Source organism: Elephas maximus, chromosome 12 (genome assembly GCF_024166365.1).
Source record: "Elephas maximus indicus isolate mEleMax1 chromosome 12, mEleMax1 primary haplotype, whole genome shotgun sequence".
In the NCBI taxonomy this organism is placed as follows: Eukaryota; Metazoa; Chordata; class Mammalia; order Proboscidea; family Elephantidae; genus Elephas; species Elephas maximus.
Window position 1 is genome coordinate 72587984 of NC_064830.1, and position 23287 is coordinate 72611270.

Genomic DNA, 23287 nt, shown 5'->3' on the forward strand with positions numbered 1-23287 from the left:
GGCCGGTGCAGCCCGTGGGCTCAGCTCGCTCTGCAGGGAAGGCTTGTCTACGCCCCCCGCCCGTAACTCGGTCTGGTCTGGGGAGAGGGGGAATTTGTTTTTTCTGGAAGTACCCCCCCCCACCACTGTGATGAAGAATCTGAGGCTGGGCTCCAATCGAGGCGGAGGCTGCAGGGCCCGCGGGGTGCCCCCCGCTCCGCACACTCCTCCCTGGAGCCCTGGAAGGCGCAGCCCCGGGGGGCCCCCCTGCACCCTCGGAGGAGGCAGCGGCGGTGAGTCGGCCCCCTTTTTCCTGCATGGCACCCCTCTTCTGGGCCAGGGCAGGGGCCGCGGCAGGTGGGTGCCCAGGTCCCCCGAGCTAAGGGGGTGTGGGGCGGCTGCCTGGAGGGTGGGTGGGGACAGGCACGGGGAGGTGGCGGCGGGGGCAGCGCACCGCTCTCCCGGGACCCGGCGGGAGAGGCTTGTCTGGACTGTGGTCCCCCGAGGCGGCGGGGCGGGCCGCCCCCTGTACCCTCCTTCGCTCCCAAGAGGGGTGTGTTAGGCAATTAGGTGGGATCGGGGCGCGGCTGCCGCCCACCTCTCTTGGGCTGGGAATTGGGAATTAATGAGGTGTCTGAGAGCCAGCCACCCCACCCCCACCCCGGAAAGCCGGTGAGGGAAACTGACTCCCTGCGTGACCCCGATATCAATGCCATGCAAAGAGCAGGCCGCCCGCTCGCCCGGCTGCCCCTGGGCCGCCGCGCCCGCGCCTCCACGTGCGCCCGGGCAGGGCTGGCGGGGTCCGGGGGTCAGCTGGAGCCTGCGGGGGTCGAGCGCTGGGCGCGTCCGGGATAGCAGGGGAGGACAGTCCCCAGGGAGTCACCACCTCCCCAAAGTAAAGTTGGCCGCCCCCTCCCCCGCCAGGAGCCGGCTGCCATAGCACGTTGACGTTAGCTTTTGCACGGCTGGAATACAAAACTAATTTCCGGGGTGCTGCTCGGGGTGTCAGGGCCCGAGACGACACAAAGTTGCTGTGGCAAAAGTTAGGGAAGAAAAAGAAAAAAAAGCATTTGGGTTTTTCTTTCGTGGGGGGGAGTGGTGTTTCTGGTTTCTCCTGCTTCCAGTCGTCACCAAGGGGAGCGTTGGAATGTGCCGCTCCGATCCTCTGAGGACACATCCATATTTATAATTTATTTTTAGGAGAAGTTGTGAAAAAGGGAGGGGGGTTAAAATAGTGGGGAAAGGTGTGTGTGTGGGGGGGGGTGGCTTTTCCAGAACCCAGAGGCTAATTGAGCTATTAAAATGGAAATAATTTTCCCCCAATCTCGGTAAGCAGCAAATTTGACTTGAATGAGAGACAATTAAGGGCACAAATAACTAAACTTTAGCTGAAGATGGAGTGAGGGTTTTGGACCTGTAAGACGGACCCGTTTTGGGATTGGCTAAGGGACATTTTGGGCACCTCGGGTCTTCTCTGGGGAGCTATCAGGTCAGACTGTGGGATGACTGCCCTTGGGAGGGGAAAAGACACTCCACTCCATGGGGTGAGCAGATCCACCCCGCTCCCTTCTGCCTCGACCCTGCATGAAAATCCAGTAATGATTCCTTTAATTATCCAGGATTCTCCAAAATCCTGCCCTCAAGACAGCCTGCCCAGTGCAGTGAGCCTGTGCAGGGGAACCCACTTCTTTAGGCTTTGGAGGCTGTGGTCCCAGAATCGGGGTTTTGAGGGCAAGATGAGTTTTTGTTTTATCCAACTGGCCCACAAAGTCCCGCTTTTGGGGTCATTCGAAACAGCGAAGGATTCGGACCCCAGCTGGCCCTGGAGGGTGAGGGAAGAGAGCTGACACCCCAGGCTGCCCATCTACCACCAGCTAGGGAAAAAGGAGAGGTTGGCTGCTTTCTGCAAAAGGGAAAGGGCAGGGGAATAGCCTTACACGTGTGTGGTTTTCAGTTTGCTGACCTGCTGTGTTTTCCAGGGCTTTTCTCCTTGGAAGGCCAAAAAGATGTCAGAAGGCGAAAGTACGATTTTGCCCCCAATAGTTTAATGAGATGTTTTAGTGAACCGGATTTGAAGGGACACGCGACACATGTGCAGTTGTGTCAAGCGTTTAAAATCCCCCAAATAAAACACTACTGAAGTCAGGAATGGTAATTACATTAGATTTGTCTTTACATCTTGTCAAAGGAGCAACCCTTTACCTGCTTCCACCTGGAATTGTGATTTCTTGCTACCTCGCTATATGTTGTTTTATAGGAAAGTCTGGGTAATGTCTTCATAGGAAGTCTTTCTCTGCTGGGGGTACAAATGCCCCGTCCAGAACATGAACCTTTTACATTGTATTAATTTACACACACACACACACATCCCAGCCTTCCGGTTGTAACCTCTATAGACATCTGCACACCCAAAGTTATTTGCAAACCTGGATTTAAATCAAAGGTTCCCAGCAGGGACCAGAAAAGTGAGCTGTAGCTGAAAACACTTTTGAACACAGAGTCCTTGATATAAGATTCAGGGTGCGATATCCATGGCACAGGTACACACAGTTGACATTTGTGCTCCAGGCTTTGGCAGAAACAGTTCTTGACTTCCAAAGTTCTTTCTCTTTGTTACGGGCACGATGAAACAGCACGATTTTCAGTGGCCTGAAATTCCAACGTGGCTCATTGAGGGAGAGTTGTCACGTTGTGAATTGTGTTTGTATTTTGCTGAATTTACACCCTCCTCGTAGCACCTGAGAGAACTGGCTGTCGAATCGTATTTGTTTTGCTGAAGGAGGCTATCTCACGAAATTAGCCTTTAATGATACTTGTACAAATAGCGTGTTGTACATGAGTTAACGAGGCTCGCACAGTGAGTGTTGCGCCAACATCCTGAGCTATAATCGAGGCGATGAAGCTGAACGGTAAAATTACTGAATTGTTAAGTGTGGAAAATCAGACAGAATGTAGGGCTAAATGTGACATGATTTCTGCTTTAATGCCAGCATTTGTAACAGCACAGTATTGCTTATATTCAGCCCTCTGAAACCGGCATGTAATTATGAATATATTTAGCTAACTTTTCCCCCCTCCCAGTCTGGAAACAGGCACAGTAGTATGGTGAAGAGATTATAAATCAGTGTTTTGCAGTAAGAAGTTGTCATTAATTCAGCAAAGAATCACAGCTCCTTTTTATATTCTTACCACCACCACCACCACCCCTCACCCAATAAGAAAAAAATTCCCTGTGGAACTGCTGAATACATTTTGGCTTTTTTCCTTTTGCCTCTCTGTGTGAAATTTCATTAAGCAGTTGCCGTTTTTCCCCCAAAGAAGTGTGGATTTATGAAAAAAGGAAAAACAGCAACTTTGAATTTAGTTCCTAGCAATACACAAGCCATAGCTAATCTCATAGGGAAAAAAAAAAAAATCTTTTGATAGAAAAGAATTGGGTCTAGCTGGGGGTAAAATATTTCGAGGTGTGCTGCAACGAAAAAAATACTTCCTTAAAAATAAATCATGTATTTATGACTCAAACCAAAAAAAGTTGGAAAAGTCCCTACAAGGGAACACTCCTTCTGTTTCTTCTTTAGCCTTACATTAATTAAGAACAGAAGGAAGATTCTTTCCAGATAAACTTATAGCTTCCTAATAGCAGATCAACTCCATCCACCTCCTTTAATTTGGATTAAATAATTTGGATATAATAAATGCGGCTATTTTAGGCATGAGGCTAGAAATTAGTCTTATAGGAAAAGTTAAGGAAAAATTGGCACTTAGAATCCCTTGCCAGAAAAGACTTGCACATACAAACAAAATGAAATGTTGTTGATCAGAGTTACTTTCAACTCGATTTTTTTTTCTTGTCCTGCATCCCAAACTCAGCAAAATGTAAAGACATTTTTGCTTCTTATATCTGGAATGAGATGAAAATAAACCCCACAAAAACACCGACACCCACAAACATGATTTAAACCACCATGGAATTTTCAGGCCTAGTAGCCAAGCAAGCTTTTCAGGGAAAGGCGTGGATGTTGAAGAAAGTGAATTTAGAAGGAATAGACAGGCGTTCAAGGGTTCTCCATCAGCCCCCCCACCCATCGTTTTTCCTGGTCTCTTCAAAGCAACCAGTGTTCAGATGCTGTTTTTGCAGCATCCTCAATTGTAGGTGACATGTGCAAATATTTACAAAGCTTTAAAAAAAAAGTTTCTAATTTTACATCATCTTACTTATATGAAGCATCTGAGTTTAAGGAACCACAAAAGAAAAAAATTTTTTTCCCGATGTCCCTGACTGGCTTCACAACTACATAAAGACAGACTCACCTGAATGAAAACTCCTGATGCCAGTGTCTCAAGAAGCCATTTTAAAACTGCATTGGGAAGACAGGAGGAAGGGGGCACATTTAGACTTTTCTGGAGGCTTTCGGCTAGGCAGAGAGGAGTTAGTGATTGACTGGGGCCTTAACTTAGCCGTGCCGTGTGGTGTGAACGTTTTCTCGCAGAACTGCAAAAAACTACGTTCTCGCTGGAGTCAGGCTTAAGATTAGTGCCTGGGCCTGTGGGCACCTTTGCCAAAAAACAGTCTGAACCGCTGCCAGCTGAGGTCCAAATGTGGCCTTTTAGCCAGCACTAGAGCCCAAACAAGACCCAGACAGGTGCCTGGGGTCTGTCCTCCTGAGATTCGGCTTGTAGCAGTTCTTGGCGAGAAAGTGGGTATTTGGCTCCTGAAGGCAGCCTCCCCAAAGACTCTCCAGGGTTCAATATTCCAGTTGCCACGTCGACTCTGGTGAGGGCAGAACCCCACTTTGCTAAGTGCAGCCTCCCAAATGCCTAAAAGGAAACAGATCAGGATGTTCTGGAGGCTGGGAGCAAATCTGCCCTGCCTGAGAGCAACTGGGCTCTCAGAGATTGAGGAGCGGATCTGTGTTCTGGCAGCCCAGGCTGACGCCCTCTTGGCTCTCCAGCAACTTCTATTTGGGTGGGTGGAGGGAGGCGCACACTGGACCAGCAACAGAGCAGGGACCAAATTCTGAGCCACCTTGGGGTTAGCAGAGAAAGCAGCTGAGTGGGCGTTCCCAGGTGACACACCTGTTCGCCAAATGTGCCCACTGTTGGGTGCCCAGAGCGGTGCCCACCCTGAGTCATGTGAACCCGCAGGCCTCCCCTTTGACCCCGGTAACCAGACTCCTGGCCACCAAGGCCTTGTGGGTTCCTGATTATATCTTAGAATGGCATGAAAAGGGCCAAACCGGACACTGTAGGCCAGGCCATATTTCGCCTCAGGTTCACCGGGGAATTTTTCAGGTGCTACCTGAGAGAGAGGAGATCCAAGCAGCCTTTGCTGAGAGTTACATGGCAAGTGTAGAGTCGCCCTTCACAGGCCTGGGTGAGGTGGTGGGCCTATTTGGTGGTGACAGACCGGGGCAGCTGCCCACAGGTCCTGCCAGAGCTTTGGGCTGTGCCATGGGGCCTGGGACCCAACAAGCGCAGGCGTTGGGTCTGTGGGGAAGGCTCTTGGCCCGGTTCTCACTGCCATCATGATAAGGTCACTTCCATTCACAGAGTAATGTACAGGGGCCATTCTCAGAGGCTTCTCTGCTGGTGATGGCCCAGTGTGATATGCTGGCCTGCTGAGTGAGTAACTCCACTGGCTGCCTGCCTCGGGTGTTCGGGTGTCAGCAACTAGGCAGGGTTAACCCCTTCCAGGCCCAGGGGTGCTGGCTGGCCTGGGGCCACCAGCCTGTAAGTTGAGGCCTCTTGGAGGTCCAAGGCCCTGGGGAGACACTGGCCTGGATTCCTTAATCCTAAAATGTTAGTGGCCTGCCTGAGACAAGGAAAAGAGAGGGCACCTTGGACCTTGGCAGTGACCCTCCCCCTCCTCTCTTTTTTTGTTTTATTTTATTGTGGTAAAATACGCCTAACAAAAAATTTGCCATTTCAACAATGTTCACATTTAGTGACATTACTGTGTTTATCATTTTGTTCAGCCATCACCCTTATCCGTCCCACATTTTCCCGTCACCCTTCACAGAAGCTGAGCGGTCCCTAAGCATTGAGCCTTCGTTTCCCCCTCCCTTCTGCCCACTCGCTGGAAGACTATGGCCTCTGTAACACTTGTCTCATCTAGATATTTTAAATAAGTGGGATTATATCTTAAAAAAATTTTTTTTTTTTTTGGTAAAAGAAAATTAAAAAAAAATTTTTTTTTCCATTTTAACCACTTTTTAATGTACAATTCAGTGACTTTAATTACATTCGCCCTGTAGTACAGCCATCACCACTCTCCATTTCTAAAAGTTTTTCCTCACCTCCAACAAAAACTCAGTGCCCCTTCAGCAATAACTTCCCATTTCCCCCCTCACCCACTCCTCTACTTTCTGTCTCTATACATTTGTCTGTTCTAGACATTTCAGATAAGTGGGATCATACAATATTCATCCTTTTGTGCCGGACTTCATTCACACAGCATAGCGTCTTCAAGGTTCCTCCATGTAGCATGTATCAGGACTTCATTTCTCTTTATGGCTGAATAATACTCCATGAGTTTTCCCTTTTCACCTCGTCTGTGGTCACTCCCCCACCCAGGCCTTCAACCTTCAGTTGGTCTTTGGCTATGGAAAGAGCCGCATGCTTTCCAGACATTTTCCTCTGGGGCTCCAAGTCGTCTAATTTTTCCACATTCCAGAGGAAAAGCTATTTATGGATTATTTGTTCAATTAGATGGTTGATGAGGGTTTGGGGTAGCTCTTTGGGGTCTTGGGGAAACGTCATAGACTCCTTCCAGTCCCCTGGCTTTAGGGAATAATTATTGGAATGATTTGGGAAACCTGCCCTAGGATTCCAGACCCTTGGTTTTCTGTGGGTAGAGGAAGGCAAGTCTGTACTGAAGCTACCGCCTCGGGACACATTCAGCCAACTAAGGAGAGAACGGGGTCCCTTTGGGGATCCTGACCGGAGCCGTCGTACACGATGAAAGCCTTCACTTGTTTAAAGTTTGCTCTAACTTTGTACATTTTTTCCTTTGTAGTTTTGGCTCTTGGTGTTCCAAGAGCCACCACTTCCTGCCCAGCTGGCTGGTTACCGCAGGGAAAATGAGGGACTTTTGGGGGCAGATGTGTTTCCATTCCACTATCATAATGCCCCTAAAAATCCTTATTGCTCTTGCAGTATTCCTCAGGGGTCTCTGGGCTGGCCTCGCTCGGCCGTGAAAAACTGCAGCTCTGAGTTCCTCCAGCAACTAAAAGAAGAGAGAAAGGTGTTCCCCAAACTCCCAACACAGTTCCCCTGGCCCCTTTGTAGGGCTCCCCTTTCTGCACTCAGAACCGGTGACCATTATGAAAAATAAAAAGACGCCATCCACAGACATGGTTGGTAAACGTGCTTTTTGCCCTCCAGGGGCGGAACATGGAGATCAGGCCTGGGAAATAGGACGTCTGGGGTTTGTGACGGGAGGTGGAGAAAGTAGAAAAGAAACGAGTGTTACCTGTTTGACAAGGCGAATTTCACGTTCACAGTTCTGCCTGGTCCTTCCAGCCGGGCTTCTGGGATCTTCCCGTTGGCAGGGGGCCCTGAGCTCCACAGCTCCCTGAGGCTACCTTCCTGCTCTTTGCCTCAGTTTCCCTACCCACCAAGGGAGGGGTGACACCCCCTGCTTTGGCCTTAAAGGGTTCTTGGGTGGTACCTACTGGTTATAATGAGATCAAGTGATGGATAGGCTGTGAAGGTGCGTGGAAAATAGGGACGCAAAAGCATTAAACGTAGAAGGTGTTATTACTAATATTTACTAACACACATCTAATATGTGGAGACAACTCAGACAGGAGGGAGGGGCACAGCAGATAGTGAGCATGGGTTTCCGGTGTCAGCCAGGCTTGCGTTCCAGTCCAAGCTTTGCTATTCTCTTGCTGTGTCACACTAGGCAAGTGACTCAACCTCTCTGGGCCCCAGTTCCTCATCCATGAAACCTTCGGCTTGGAATAGGAGCTCCCCAAGTCTGATACGCACAACCACTTGATGATTTTAAGTGGTACATGGCTCAAGATGTAAATTACTTTAATAGATGTTTCTTTGCACAGCTAATGTCTATTTATAGCAAGTGGTTGTTTTTTCATTTAAGCTAGAGATAGAAGGGTCCTTTAAAAAAATTATATTGTAGGACTTTTTTTTTTTTAAATATATTAGAGCGTATTTGAGGTTATCCCTTTTATGATGTTACTTTTTAAAAAAAAAATACACTTTATTTTTTAGATGACTTTTAGGTCTACAGAAAAATGGCCCGGAAAGTACAGAGAGGTGTCATGCTCCCTCCTCCTCCTGGGCTCAGCTTCTCTTAACATCTTGCATTTGTGTGTACGTTTGTTACAACTGATGAACCAATATTGATACATTCGTATTAACTAGAATCTGTAGTTCATAGGAGCCCTGGTGGCGCACTGGTGAAATGCTCCACTGCTAATCGAAAAGTCAGCAAGTTGGAACCCACCAACTGCTCCTTGGCAGAAAGATGTGGCAGTCTGCTTCCATAAAGATTTACAGCCTTGGAAACGCTACGGGGCAGTTCTACTCTGTCCTGTAGGGTCGCTATGAGTCGGAATCCACTCAACGGCAACAGATTTGGTTTTTATTTTATTCTTTTTTTGGTTTTGGTAGTTCACATGCCCTGTGGGTCTTGACAAATCCGTAACGTCAGGTGTCCACCATTACAGGATCTTGCAGAGTAGTTTCATTGCCAAGGGTCCCTTTTTATATCAATTTATGGTATAAAAAGAGGGGATTGCTTGAAAGAAAAATGTTAAGTAAATAATAGAACAGGTGGACTGAAGATGGGATGAATCAAGATGGTGATGTTGCTATGAGTTGCAATCAGCTCGATGGCACACAACAACCTTAGAATGCACGCCTGGCGACCTGCTTCTGAAAGGTCACACACAGGTGGCCACCATGAATCAGAATCAACTTGACGGCACAACAAGGACAGGTCAATTAGAAGTCCCTGGGTGATGCAAATGGTTAAGCACTTGACTACTAACTGAAAGGTTGGCAGTTAGAATCCACCCAGAGCCTCCTCCGAAGATAGGCCTGGCATTCTGCTTCCAAAAGGTTACAGCCTCGAAAACCCTATGGAACACAGTTCTACTCTTTATACGTGGGGTCACTATGCGTTGGAATCAGCTAACAGGTCAACTTGCTGGAGAATTCTTATGTTTCTCTTAGAAATTTTTGCACCTGTGTAGTTGGCATGCGGGGAAGGGGGGCTGGAGGGAAAGGGAGGTGTGGATTTTCGATTCAAATCCATGGATGGTTTCATCCATGACAACCGGGGTGTCACGTGTCTCTCTCCTGGGGTGGGGGATCTCAGCCCTTCCCTACTCACCAACACCAATAAGAAGGAAGGTGGCTTGTAAGCAGAGACCTCAGACCCCGCCCCGCCCCAAGCCACATTTCTGAGTTGTCCCTCATTTTTATTTATTTATTTTTTTCATTTTAGCATCATGATGATTCTCTTTGTGGCCAGGGCACCTCTCTGGGCCTCAGTCTTCTCTGTGAAATGGGGAGACTTAAGAAGGCCCTGTCCCAGAGTCGTGTGCGCATTGCCGGGTTACCGGGGCTCAATGCAGGCATTATGGCACCAGCCCCCACAGGGTGGTGGTGGTTTTGCAGGGAGAGAGCAGCACTCCCAGCAGCAGGCACTGACTCTGGTTTCACTTTCTGCTGTGTCATGGGGTGGGGGGGAGGGTGGCAGCAGGGCCCAGCTGGCCAGCTGGGGCAGGCATGGGGCACTGAGAGGCCAGGCTGACAGCTGCGGGCCCAGCTGCCAGAGCACCCCAGGCCCGCTGCCGACCCCCACAGCCTGCCCACCCCCTAGGCCCTCAGAGTGCCCCCTAATTGCCACTGCCCCGCACAGGAGGGAGAGCCCCAAGTGACAAAAGCCAGGAGTGGGTGAGATGGTTTCTGCAGCTGTTGGGGACTCCAGAACCAAGTCGTTAAGCCACATGGGCTTGGAGTTGAGAGAACTGTGGCTGTTGATTCTCCCGTCAGATGGCTGTGGCTCAAGCCCTGCTTCCGCCCTTCGTTCACTGGGCAAAGGGTGGTGCAGTGCTAAGCACCATGCTAAGCCAGGTGACGCTGATGCAGCAGGGAGCAAGTATAGCCCCTGCCCTCATGGGGCTCAAAGTTGAGTCCAGGGTGACAACCCAAAGAGCAAGCAAGGAAATGAAAAATTACACGTCATGGTGGACGATCCACACTGAGTGCTGGGTTTAGGATCTCAGGGGAGGAGTGCATATGTGTGCAAGCTTGCGCGTGTCCACTCATGGAATACACAAGTAGGTTAAAAACACAGAGCCTGGAGCCAGATCTCCTGAGTCTGAGTGTAGACTTTGCCACCAGCTGGCTGTGTGACCTTGGACAATTTCCTTCATCTCCATGTGCCTCAGTTTCACATTGCTTCAAATCATACCAACAGCACGTTGTTGTTGCTGTTAGCTGCGTCAAGTCGGCCCCCGACTCATGGCAACCCCACACACAAAGGAACAAAATGCTGCCTGGTCTGAGCCATCCCCGTGATTCGGACCGTTGTCATCCATAGAGTTTATATTGGCTGATTTTTCAGAAGCGTATTGGGAGGCCTTTCTACCTAGTCTCTCAGTCTGAAAGCACCACTATAACCCGTTCAGCATCATAACAACACCAAGCCTCCACTGACAGATGGGTGGTGGCTGCACCCGGGTCTTCCACGTGGAAGGCGAAAATTCTACCACTGAACCTTCACTGCCCTCTGCGTACATCACAGGGCTCTGGGGAGGATGACATAAATGATCATCTGTAAAGAACTAAGGACAGGGCCTGGCACTATGTGCTATGTAAGTGTCAGCTATTACATAAGGATAATAAAGTGTGAACTATTTTTGTAAGGGAAAACCCTGGTGGCATAGTAGTTAAGAGCTACGGCTGCTAACCAAAAGGTTGGCAGTTCAAATCCACCAAGTGCTCCTTGGAAACTTTATTGGGCGGTTCTGCTCTGTCCGATAGGGTTGCTGTGAGTCAGAATACTCTTGACAGCAATGAGTTTGGTTTTTGGTTTTTTTTTAATTATTGTAAGAGGCAATGGGACCTTCACAGCAGGCCAAGAACATCAGTATGATATCGTTGAGCCTCTAGAGCGTGCTAAGAGCTTTCCGTGCCTCATCTCACTTAGCCACAGCCCGGTCCTCAGGTGGGCATCGTCAGCATCTCCTCATTCACATGAGGAAACTGAGCTCAAGCAGGTGAAGACATATGTCTAAAGGATCCAGCTGGAAAGCCGTTTGACCCCAGATCCAGGAGTGGTTTCATGGGCGTGCGCCTCATGCTTAGAAGGGTTTAATGTTCTGCTGTCGCCGTCTTAAATTCTTAATGATTTTGGACCCAGGGGTCCTGAATTTTCATTTTGCATAGGTCCCCCACAGATCCTGCCTAGATCTAACTTACTCCAAAGCTGTCACTCAGTTGCTCTCATTGATACAGCCAGGGCCACAGTCATTTTTCAATTAATCAGTACAGCGTTTAATAAAAAACAGTTGCCACTGAGTTGACTCTGACTTTGGTGGCCCCATATAGGTCAGAGTACAACTGTGCTCCATAGGATTTTCAATGGCTGACTTTTTTGCAAGTGGATTGCCAGCCCTTTCTTCCAACATGCCTCTGGGTGGACTTGAACTTTCAACCTTTTGGTTGAAAGCAAGCATGTTAACTGTTTGCACTAGCCAGGGATTCCACTGCCATCAAGTCGATTCTGACTCATAGTGACCCTATAGGGCAAGGTAGAACTGCCCCATGGGATTTCCAAGGCTGTGATCTTTACAGAAGCAGACTGCCACATCTTTCTTCCATGGAGCAGCTGGTGGGTTCGAACCGCTGGCCATTTGGTTATCAGCCAAGTGCTTCAACCACTGCACCACCAGGGCTCCTTAGAATGTGTAGTCACCAAAACCAAACCCCTTGTTGCTGAGTCCGTTCTGACTCATAGTGACCCTATAAGACAGAATACAACTGCCCTATAGGGTTTCTAAGGAGCAACCGGTGGATCCAACTGCTGACCATTTGGTTAGTAGCTGAGCTCTTAACCACTGCACCACTGGGATTTAGTAGTAGGACTAAAATCCTGGGGGAGAGTTTTTAAGACTCACTGTAGGATGGAATTGCCCAAATGTCTATGTGTCTGTCTGTTGTCCCCGTTAAGAGGCAAGCAGGGGCAGATGCTGAAGGCAGGTCCACAGCTCATTCCTTGTTGTATCCCAGGCTTGGCAGATACTAGATGCTCAGTTAATATTTGTGAAAGCAAATGAATTAGAGGCTGCTGTATCTCCTGAGGGAGCTCTGGTGGCATAGTGGTTAAAGGGCTCGGCTGCTAACCGAAAGGTCAGTGGTTCGAATCCACCAGCTGCTGAGGGAGAAAGATGTGGCAACCTGCTTCCGTAAAGATTTACAGCCTTGGAAACCTAATAGGGCAGTTCTACTGTGTCCTAGAGGGTTGCTGTGAGTTGGAATTCACTCGACGGCAATCGGTTTAGTTTGTTTTTTTGGTATCTCCCGAACCAAACCTATTTAAATAACACCTTCTGGGGACTCAGGTTGTAAGTGGGGCAGTGTCAGCCTTGGCTACCCCAGCAGGCTTCTAAGGAGCCCCTAAAGGGTGTACAGACACAGGTCTCTTCCACCCCCTGCCCCGACAGAGAGCACCCTGCGTGCCAACACCTTGTAGCAGATTATTGTTTAACTGGTTCTAGTGGGAACACGGAGACAGCGCAGGTATTTAAAGGCATATACGAGCCTGGATTCAGGGGTGCCTGTGAATGGGGAGGACACACGGGACAACTGAAAAAATGCTCAGGCTTTTTCCTTCGTAGGTTCAAGTCCCAGCCAGGGATTGGGGGACACCATTTCCTGGGCTGTTACATGAGACAGTTTGGATTAAAGATCCTCTTCCCTCCAAAATTAGAGTTAGTCTACACTCTCAAAGCTCCAAACTATATGTTACTAAGAAGCAAAGAATCATTTCAAAAACATTTAAGATATTTATAACAATGATAAAACGTTTAGACATTTTTTTGCCAGCAATTTGCACAGGCATTTTCTCCATTGCTTCAGATAACAGCCCTACGATTTAGGAGCTGTTTTCCTTATTTTCTAAATCACATCATGTTATTGCTGGGTGCCCTCAAGTCGATTTTGACTCCAAGCAACCCCATGTGATGAAGCAGAACTGCCCCTTAGGGTTTTCTAGGCTGTAATCTTTACGGGAGCGGACCATCAAGGCTTTCTCCTGCAGAGCCACCGTGTGGGTTCGAACTGTTAGCAGCTGAGTGTTTAACCATTGAGTTACCATGGCTCCTAAATAACCTCATCACCACCACTGTATATTGAGTGCTTTGTATGTACCAGGCACTTCACATGTATGAAGTCATTGTAGCTGCACAAGGAACATATAAGGGAGGTACTGCTATGATCTCTGGCTTACTGATGAGGAAACTGAGGCTTAGAGAGATGAACTGACTTGCCCAAGGTCACCCACCCAGGCGTCATGAGCTAGGATTCAAGCCTGGTCTTCCATCCCAGGAGTCAGCAAACTTTTTCAGTAAAAGGACAGTAAATATTTTAGACTTTGTGGGCCATGCAGTCTCTGTCACAGCTACTCAACTCTGCCACTGAAGTATGAGGACAGCCATAGACAATACATGAATGAATGACTGTGGTTATGTTCCAATAAAACTTTATTTACAAAAACTGGGAGTGGGGCTGTATTTGGCCCATAGGCCATAGTTTGCCTATGTCTCTCCCCGACCCCAAACCCTGCCCTCCATTTAGGAACTTGGCCCTTGCACCATTCCTCTGCCCTCACTCCCCCACCTGTGTGGATGGAATTAGGAGAGCCTGGAGGAATTGGGGCAGGGTCCAGTCAGTGTGAGATGGAAAAGAAACAGCCCTTCAGTGAGGCAGGACCAGCTACATAATCTGTGTGACTCAGGGTAAAATCAAAATGCGGAGCCCTTTGTTTGAAAATTATTAAGACGTTCAAGGCGGTGACAGAGCATTCAACCAAGTGTGGGGTCCTGTGCATAAGTCCTATGCCTGTGAGATCAGCCCTGCCCTGAGGCGGGCAAAGGGTGCCCAAGCAGAACTGATTCCTTGGACACAGGAATTTAGAGCCTTGGGTGATTGGGAGAGACATTAGCACCCCTCACCCCCAATGCCTGGAAAGGTTCCAAAGAATTTTGGGTCTCCCATGGCATGTGGGACGGGGCTCAAGCCAATTTCAGTTGAATCTCCAAAAATAAGATGACCCCAGCTGACATGTGGGTTGTAAGTACTTAGAAAAATAGCCATTTGTCTTTAGCTTTCTTCTCTAAAAGCCCACGGTTGTTTGGTTTGGCCACACGGTTTTGTCTTGTACTCTGAGTGGACTCTGATATCACAGCAAATGACAGGGCTGCAGACTGCAGAACAGAAGCCCTCTGGTTAGCAGGACCAGGGATGCCCAAGAGGCAGGTGACCATGATGGACATTGCCAATCTACCATGGCACCCGATTTCTTCCAGCTCAGACAGAGCTCCATTATCCTTCTCAAAGGGTAGTCTCCACCAACCAAGTGAACTCTATTCCTTGTTCCTACCTCAACCCAAGAGCTTAAAATCTGCTTTGCTCAGCACACCCAGAGAGTACCTCCAGTGTGTTGGGATGACACTCAAGGGTGCACTTATATTAACAGAGCCTTGTCACAAATGGGTATACAACACGACTCGGAAGGGGCGACGGAGGAAGACAGGGACTCACAAGGAGAGAACAGATAAGGGAATAGGACCTTGCAGATCTTCCCATTTCCTGCCCTGCCATTTGTTCATTTGTTCATTCATTCAGTCAACTATTTGAGTACCAGCTGTACACTGCTGTTATGTGCTGTGGAGTTGATTCCAACTCACAGTGACCCTATAGAACTGCCCCACAGGATTTCCTAGACTGTAATCTTCACAGGTCTCTTCTCCTGCGGGAGCAGCTGATTGGTTCGAACCACTGACCTTTTGGTTAGCAGCTCAGCACCTACCCTTTGCACCAGCTTTAGGCACCGGTGACGTCGGCATGAGCACTACAGGGGTTCACATAACTGATGTGGTTCCTGTCTCATGGAGCTTTCAGCAGGGAGGCAATAAGCAAAGAATGAAAAAACGTTTAAAATTCTATTAAAATAATGCAACGAACGACAACAGGTCTGAGTAAAGCCATGAACGTAGAAGCACAACCAGGAGAAGGCCCAAGAGGAAGCTTTTTTTTTTTCCTGCCAGCACTCTCTCCCTCACCTCTGGTAACAGACCTGGCCTCTGAGCCACAGGAGTAGAAATACGGCCAAACTTAGACCCCTCTCAACAATCCTCTCTCGGACGCAGGATTTGCCCAGGCATAGACGCGTGACCCAAAGTGATCAATCACAGCAGCCCACTTTTCAGTTGGACTATAGTGATTGGTCCAGGTGTGGGCATGTGACTCAATACGACCAATCGCAGCAGTCCACTTCTGAGCGGGGCCATAATGACTGGCCTAGATATGGGTATGTGATCCAAGCTAGGCCAATCCAGAATTTTCCTAACTGGAGAAGGTGGGAACAGTAGTTTTTGACCCTTTCTGGCATCCGTAAGGAGGCGGGCTTGGCGCTACCCATGGGCCCAGTGATAAAGGCCAATAAACAGAGAAGGAGAATGGGAGATGGGGAAGGCGGGAGCATAAGTGAGCCTCGGGTTCTGCAGCCTTCAAGATCCTGGTTGCCTGGTTCTCTTACCATCTTAGCCATTCGAGTGAATAAATCCCCTGTTTTACCTTGGTGAAATCAACTTAAGTTTCTGTTTGCGGCCCAAAGCGTCTTAGTTTAGGACCAGGGGACGGCTTCCCTCTTCGGGGATTGTGTGAAACTGGAAGGGGTGGGTTACCCTCAGTGTTCCTATTCTTATCCCAGTGTGTCCCGGGCACATCTACCCCTTGGTGGCTCCTAATTTACACTGAATCAGAGCTAACAACTCTCGCTTGGATTTCAAGCCCCGCCCGACTTTTGTAGCCTTTATCTCCTACCTTATCCCGCCACACCCACCTCTCCTTCCCCTGCCCCCCAGGGTTCCCTTCCCCTACCCTGTCCAGACTGCCCTCTGCCATGGACGGAGCATCGAGCATGCAAATTGCCTGACGTCTGCTCCGATGCCTACCACGTTACATTTGTAATGATTTGTTTCTGTTCTCCAGTAAGTGGGGACTTCAGAGATGGGATCCCAGGCCCTGTTCATCTTTGCACCCCAGCTCCTGATACATAGCAAGCAGGAAGTAAGCATAAGAGGGAGGGAGGCAGGGAAGGAAGACAGAAAGGGTAGCTCATTCCTGCTTCCTAGTCTGGTCCAGCTGTATTAGCTTCCTTTGGCTGCCCACATTGGCAAGAAGAAAGTTCGAAGGTAGGTGAGTGGAATTAGATCCTGAATTGAGGTAAGTGGGCTTCTAGGTGCACCTGGGTGGGGTGGACATGGCCACCGAGGCCATCCCTGTCGTTTCTAGGGGATAAGCTGTCCAGGGAGTCCCTGGATAGTGCAAACCGTTAACACACTCAGCTGCTAATCAAAAGGCTGGAGGCTCGAGTCCACCCAGAGGCGTCTCAGAATTAAGGCCTGAGGATCTACTTCCAAAAAATCAGCCATGGAAAACCCTACGGAGCACACACAGGTCTACTCTGACACACATGGGGTCGCCATGAGTCAGAACTGACCCAAAAGCAACTGGTTTCTGGTTTTATAGGCTGTTCAGAGCTCTTGTTATTTGGGGCTTTATAAACAAAGACAGAGTTTGGGGAGGTGAGCCAGGACCCAGCGGAGAGCAGCATTGTGCAACTCTGTATTTATTTCTTTAGTGCGGGTAGAACTTAAATATGGTCCAAACATGTTCTTCTTTTCATTTACACAAACAAATATGTTCCCAGGCTGACACCTCCAGTGCCAAGTTTCTAGTGGAAACAAAATTCTACTGTGAGATTATAAACCACTAGAGAGAAGAAGAGAATGGAAGAGCCACAGCGAGGTTAGCATTAAACATTCAGAACTGCGCTGCTGAGAGGGGTCTCTTTCTGTCTTGGTTGCAGATAAACCTGCCAGTTATTTCTGCAAAGGAAACGTGGAAGGCATGAAGGCCAGTGCATGGAAAATGCTCCGATTTTGATAAAAAGAGGCCGGCTCACCTTGGAAGCCTCCCTCCTGCCTGTCAGAAGATGCAAAGATGTTTCCAGTGAAGGGGCTGATGAATTGAGGGAAAAGAGACACGGCCAATGTGAGTTGTCTTTCAAGGGCTGTGGTAATATGAAACCAAATGACTTGAAATTGTTCCAGGAGAGGGGATTAAAGCAACATGTTATTTTGAGTGATTGCTTCATTTATTGAGCTGCGGCTAGATCTGTAATGAAATACAGCCTTTGTAACTGATAACCTCCTGCTACAATTGAACTTTGACAATTAAGGAATATTTGCTGAGGGTTTCTTTAGTACAGCTCGGAGTTTTTCACCTCTGTGGTAGGGTGCACTCATTTTCCAGTTGAGCTTTTAATTATTTTTTTTAAAAAGAATGACAGGCTGGTGTTAAGAAAGAAAATAGGCAGCGTTTTATTGACTGCTTTGACCGTGCCAGGCACTTTGTATACATTTCCTTTAATCCCAGCAACAAGGATCCCAGGTGGTTCAATGGTTAAGCGTTTGGCTGCTAACTGAATAAAAGGTTGGTGGTAAGAACCCACCCAGCAGCTCCTCGGGTGAAAGGCCTGGCGATCTGCTTCCATAAATATTACAGCCTAGAAAACCCCACGGGGCAGTTCTACACTGTCACATGGGGTCACTCTGAGTTGGAATTGACTCAGCGGTGCCTAACAACAACAACAATCCCGGCAACAGCCCAATGCAGTAACTCTTATTACTCTTTATTTTACAGATGTGAGGCTTGGAGACATTAAGTAACTTTCCAGAGTGGCGCTGTCCAAGAGGGTCGCTACTTGTGGCTATTTTGTGTAAATTAGGTGAAATAAAATAAAATAAAAATTCACTTTGTAGGTTGTATGAGTTCAAGTGCTCAATAGCTATGTAGAGCTAGAGGCTACCATATTGGATCGCACAGACGTAGATATTTATAAGAACTACAGTGGGGAGAAGAACGTGTATAACATCATTTGTTGTTGTTCATCACCACCGAATCGACTCCGACTCAACAGCAACCTTATGTATATAACAGAGCCTGGTCCTGAGCCTTCTTCATGATTGTTCGTATGTTTGAGTCCATTGTTGAGGCCATTGTCAGTCCATCTCATAGAGGATTTCCCTCATTTTCACTGACCCTCTACTTTATCAAACATGATGTCCTTTTTTAGCGATTGGTCTTTCCTGATGAAGTGTCCAAAGTTAGCGAGTCGAAGTCCAGCCATCCTCACTTTAAAGAACATTCTGGTTGTATTTCTTCTAAGACTGATTGGTTCATTCTTCTGGCAGTCAACAATATAGTCAATATTCTTGGTCAACACCACTACAGGATGCAATAAGAAAAATCAGACTGTGGGAAACTCTACAGAACAAACAGTTCAGTTTCCTCAACAAATAAACTGCAAGAGAAGAAAAAGGAAGAGTGGGGAGAACCTACAGGTTAAGAGAGATCTAAGAAAGTAATCAACAATGTATGAACCTTATTTAGATCCTGATTTTAACCAACTGTAAAGAAAACATGTATGACAGCCAGAGAAATTTGAACAGTGACTGGATATTTGCTGATATTAACAATTACTTTTAATTTTAATAGGTGATAAAAAGTCCTTATTTTTTTTTGGAGTTATATACTGAAATATTTGCAAAATAAATTATTTTATGTCTGGAATTTGCTTCAAAGTAACATGGGTTGGGGGAGCAAGGGGTGGAGGTATAGATCAAGAATCGCCAAGAGTTAGTGACAGTTGAAGTTAGATCATGGGTAGCTGGGGTTCACTGTACCAAGTACACTCTACTCCTGTACATGCTTTAAATTTTTCATAATAAGAAAAAAAAGAAGTAAAGGCCACCCTTCTCTCAAGGATGTCGGAGTGGTCTGCCTACTCCATGGCTGGTGTCTTTGGGACCAGCCTGGGTAGCAGGCTTGAGATACATCCAAAAGGCTTGCATGGACATGAAGGTCCAGCCAGGCCTGCCAGGGCTGCCCCCTGGATGGATTTCCACAGGGAGGTATCCTGCCTCCCTGTACCCCTTCCCCCATCAGTCCTGGCCTCCCTTTGCACTCCATGGGGAAGTCAAGGCCACTTAAAGGAGAAAACAAGACTTGAATCAGACACAGGTTCAAATTCCAACTTCACCACTTATTGATAGGAACTTTCGCCTCTCTGAGCCTCAGCATTCCCATCTGTTAAAGGGGCAAGATGTGACCTCAACCAACTCAACAAATATTTATTGTGGGGGAACGGTGGCAAAAAGGACCTAGTCTCCACCTTGTGGCACTGAACTCTTGGAAGATGAAAGGCAATCTTAATAGTGTATATATTCTATGAGAAGGTACATTTTGTGAAATTTGAGATGTTAGGGTGCTTAATCACATCCCAATTGTTTTGAAAATTGCAGTCACTACTTAGAAGATCTCATAACTCTCAGTCATACTGTTTCATTAACCAGAATATCTACACTTTCCAACTACGGAGTATCTAGTTATGCCAAACACAGAGAATGACATCACTTAACTTAGTCCTCACACTGCCATGAGGTAACAACTGTTACTCCCATTTGGCAGTAGATGGCCAGGCCTTTCTTCCGAGGTAACACTGGGTGGATTCAGTTAGTAGAGTGCAAACTGCCAGGTGTGGAGCCCTGAAGTGCTTTGCCCTGAGGCTGCACGTTGGTTTGTGGGCCCTGTCTTCTCTACTGGGGATGGGGTGGGGGTGGGGGGTGACTCTGTGCTTTGATTAAGTTTTGAAATGGGGTAGCTGGGCCAAGAAATCAGAGCTACTAGGAGATCATAGAGCTCTCAGGGCGAACTTTATTTTCCAAATGAAGAAACAGTGGCCCAGAGAGGCCAAATTACTTGCCCAAGGCCACCCAGCAAATTAGCCTCTGAGTCCTCATTCTGTGTTCCAGTTGTTAAGAGAGAGAAGTTGTTAAGAGGAAGACCCATGCTGTGAGGGAAGCTGACTGCCCCATTTAAGGGTGTCCAGGTGTCCCAGTTTTCCAGGACTGAGGAATTTCCAGGGACTGGGGACTTACATTGCCAAAACCAGGCAAATCCTGGGCAAACCAGGATGACTCGGTCCCCCTGTCCCACAGAAAACCAAACCAAACCCGTTGGCTTCAAGTCAATTCCGACTCATAACAACCCTGCAGGACAGAGTAGAATTGACCCATAGGGTTTCCAGGGAGTGATGGTAGATTGGAACTCCAGATCTTTTTTTGGATAGCAGCCAAGCTCTTAATCACTGCTCCACCAGGGCTCCTCTGTCCCATAGAGAGGCATCTTAATGGATATTTCCAGGAAACAAGGCCCTGGGATGGAGCTGGCTGGGGAGAGCTGTGAACACGGTCCTGTAGAAGTACCAGAGGCTTTCCCAACTGTGGTCCCCTGGAGGTGCTGCCCACATGTCATCTCAGCAGCCCCCAACGTGGTCCATCCATTCTCACCTTTCCTCACCCCCTCCAACCTGCTCTCCCCCGCAGCAGCCACTGTGCTCTTTTTGAAGTGAAATCTGTCACCTGTGCCCTAGTTTACAATCCTGAATGGTTTCCTATGGCTTTAGGACAAACTCGAAACTTCGCAGGCCCAGGAGGCCCCTGATGGGCTGACCCCTGCCCCCCTACCCAGCCCTTCCCATAACCCCTCACCCCATGATGTTCCAGCCAGGACCGGGACAGCCCCTCTGCACGTGCAGTTCTCTTTGCTTGGCTCCATCTTTTACCCCCTTCTCCTGAGGACACATACCTTCCAGATCTCAGTTTGAAGGCCACTTCCTCTGAGAAGAATCCTAACTACACCCTTCTCCTCCTGCCACAAACCTTTTCTTCCTAGTACCCGGCCCTTTGCTCCAGCAACCTGAGCTCTTGTTGTAATCACATAGCTACTTGTAAGGTCCCTCGGTGGCTTGGTTTACACTGGACCTCTAACCAAAAGGTCGGTGGATTGAATGCAGCCTCTGGTGCCTTGGAAGAAAGGCCTGGCAGTCTAGTTCTGTAAGATGACAGTCACTGAAAGACCTATAGAGCACTGCTGTACTCTGGAACGCCGTGAGTCAGAATCTACTCAACAGCAATGGGCTCAAGGGTTAGCTATTTGTATGATTGATTATTAGTATCTAATAAAAGAACAAACAAATCTGTCTTGGAAGAAGTACAACCAGAATGCTCCTTACAAGCAAGGATGGCAAGACTGCGTCTCACATACTTTGGACATGTTGTCAGGAGGGATCAGTCCTTGGAGAAGGGCATCATGCTTGGCAAAGCACAGGGTCAGTGGAAAAGAGGAAGACCCTCAACGAGATGGATTGACACAGTGACTGCAACAATGGGCTCAAGCATAACAACAATTGTAAGGATGGTGCAGGACCGGGCAGTGTTTCGTTCTGTCGTACATAGGGTCACTATGAGTTGGAACTGACTCGATGGCACCTCACAACAACAACAACCATCCCCTCTGCCACTTGACAGTCAACCCACAGGGGCAAGAATGGGTCTGTGACATTCACTTCTGTTTTACAGCCTCAGACTCGGTGGTGACACAGGAATGACACTCAAGAAATTGTCATCGAATGGACCAGCCAATGTCACTTCCAACCATACTGCCGTCTGAAATTGCAGAAGCCCTCCACCTGCCACCCTAACCGCTACTTCCTGTGCCAGGCAGGCTCTGTCCATGATGTCATAATTCAGAAAACTATCCCAGATGTTATGGATAGAATGTGTCCCCAAAAATATGTTCGATAAATCCTAACCCCTATACCTATGGTCGTAATCCCATTTTGGAATGGGTTTTTTATAGGGCAGTTTTAGTGTAGGGTGTATCTTAAATCAGTCTCTTTTGAGATCTAAATCAAGCAGATTAGTTACAGAGAAGCAAGCAGAGATGGGGAAAGGTAGATACCACACCCCCTGAAGGTCACCAAGGAACCACGGGACTGGGAAGGCCCTTTCCCCAGAACCAACAGACAGAGAACACCTTCCCCTAGAGCCAGCACCCTGAATTCGAACTTCTAGCCTCCTAAACTGTGAGAAAATAAATTTCTGTTTGTTAAATCCACCCACTGTTGTATTTCTGTTATAGTAGCACTAAATAACTAAGACACCAGGAAGAGACTGGCAAAGAGGCTCCTGGGGGAAGATGTGGCAACCAGGATGAATGTAACTTTTCTTAATTATTGTACCTGCCTTAGCTCTGTTCATACCCCAGGTCCAGCACTAGCTTGGGGAAAAAAGTTAGCCCCAGAGTTTGAGACAAGAAAGCTTGCTAGATCCGTCTCTTCTCATAATTAATGCTGGAAATATTTATTACCAGCCTTGGCTGCAAAGGTAATAATAAAAACGTCCAGTCTGATTACTCAGTTGCTAATTGCTTTCTTGGCTGTTTTTTTTTTTTTCCCCCTTCCCTTTCCTTAATTCCAAGTTCTTCCAGATTTCTCGGTCCTGAGCTATGAAGTTCCAGGTTTCACAGTGTCAGTGGTAATTGGTAGGGAGTGCCTGGGCAGCCCCAGTCACAGCCAGGTTGCTGAGAGGAGCATCTATACTGCACCTCGCCCTAGGGTTTTGGAATGTTTTCGATGACGTGATGAACCACAGACATCTTTGACTAACTGTAAAACCTGTTCTCTTGATCTGCCTTTCGCAGGAGTACAGGCTGTTGGGGGACACCAGAGATCCTGGAATTTTCCCTGGGGGAGTGGGGGAGTCCCTGTGTTGCTGGGTTAGGGTCAGTGGCAGAGCTGCTCAGGACTCAGTCACAGCTGACCACAGACCAACAGTATGATGGCCCCCACTTCCCCCACCCCCACCTGAGGCAGGTAGGATGTTTCAAGTACCCCAGGACTGGTGTCCCCCCAGCCATCTGCTAAGCCTGGGAAAGCTTTCTGGAGGAGGCTGAGGAAAACGATGCCATTGAACTTGGCGTTGTTGAGGCGGAGGCCCCATTTGGAAAGGACTTTAAAACACATGGAGGGTAAGGGCACCATGGAGGGCCATTACGGTGTTCCACCTCCAGAATCATAATAAAAACCTCCATTTCCTGAATTCTTTCTACAGTTCAGAAACTTTACATGCAGAATCCCCTT

General features: G+C 48.0%; 1 long non-coding RNA gene across 2 annotated transcripts; it reads left to right on the top strand.

The window, feature by feature from the left end:
• On the top strand, nt 1-22546 carry LOC126087103 (uncharacterized). 2 transcript variants are annotated; one of them, XR_007519641.1, is made up of 3 exons: nt 1-336; nt 17111-17295; nt 21726-22546. It is a non-coding gene; the product is annotated as an uncharacterized LOC126087103 (long non-coding RNA). The 2 variants fall into 2 exon arrangements; XR_007519640.1 differs by having other exon boundaries at nt 1-272.
• Nucleotides 22547-23287: the final 741 nt, after the last annotated feature.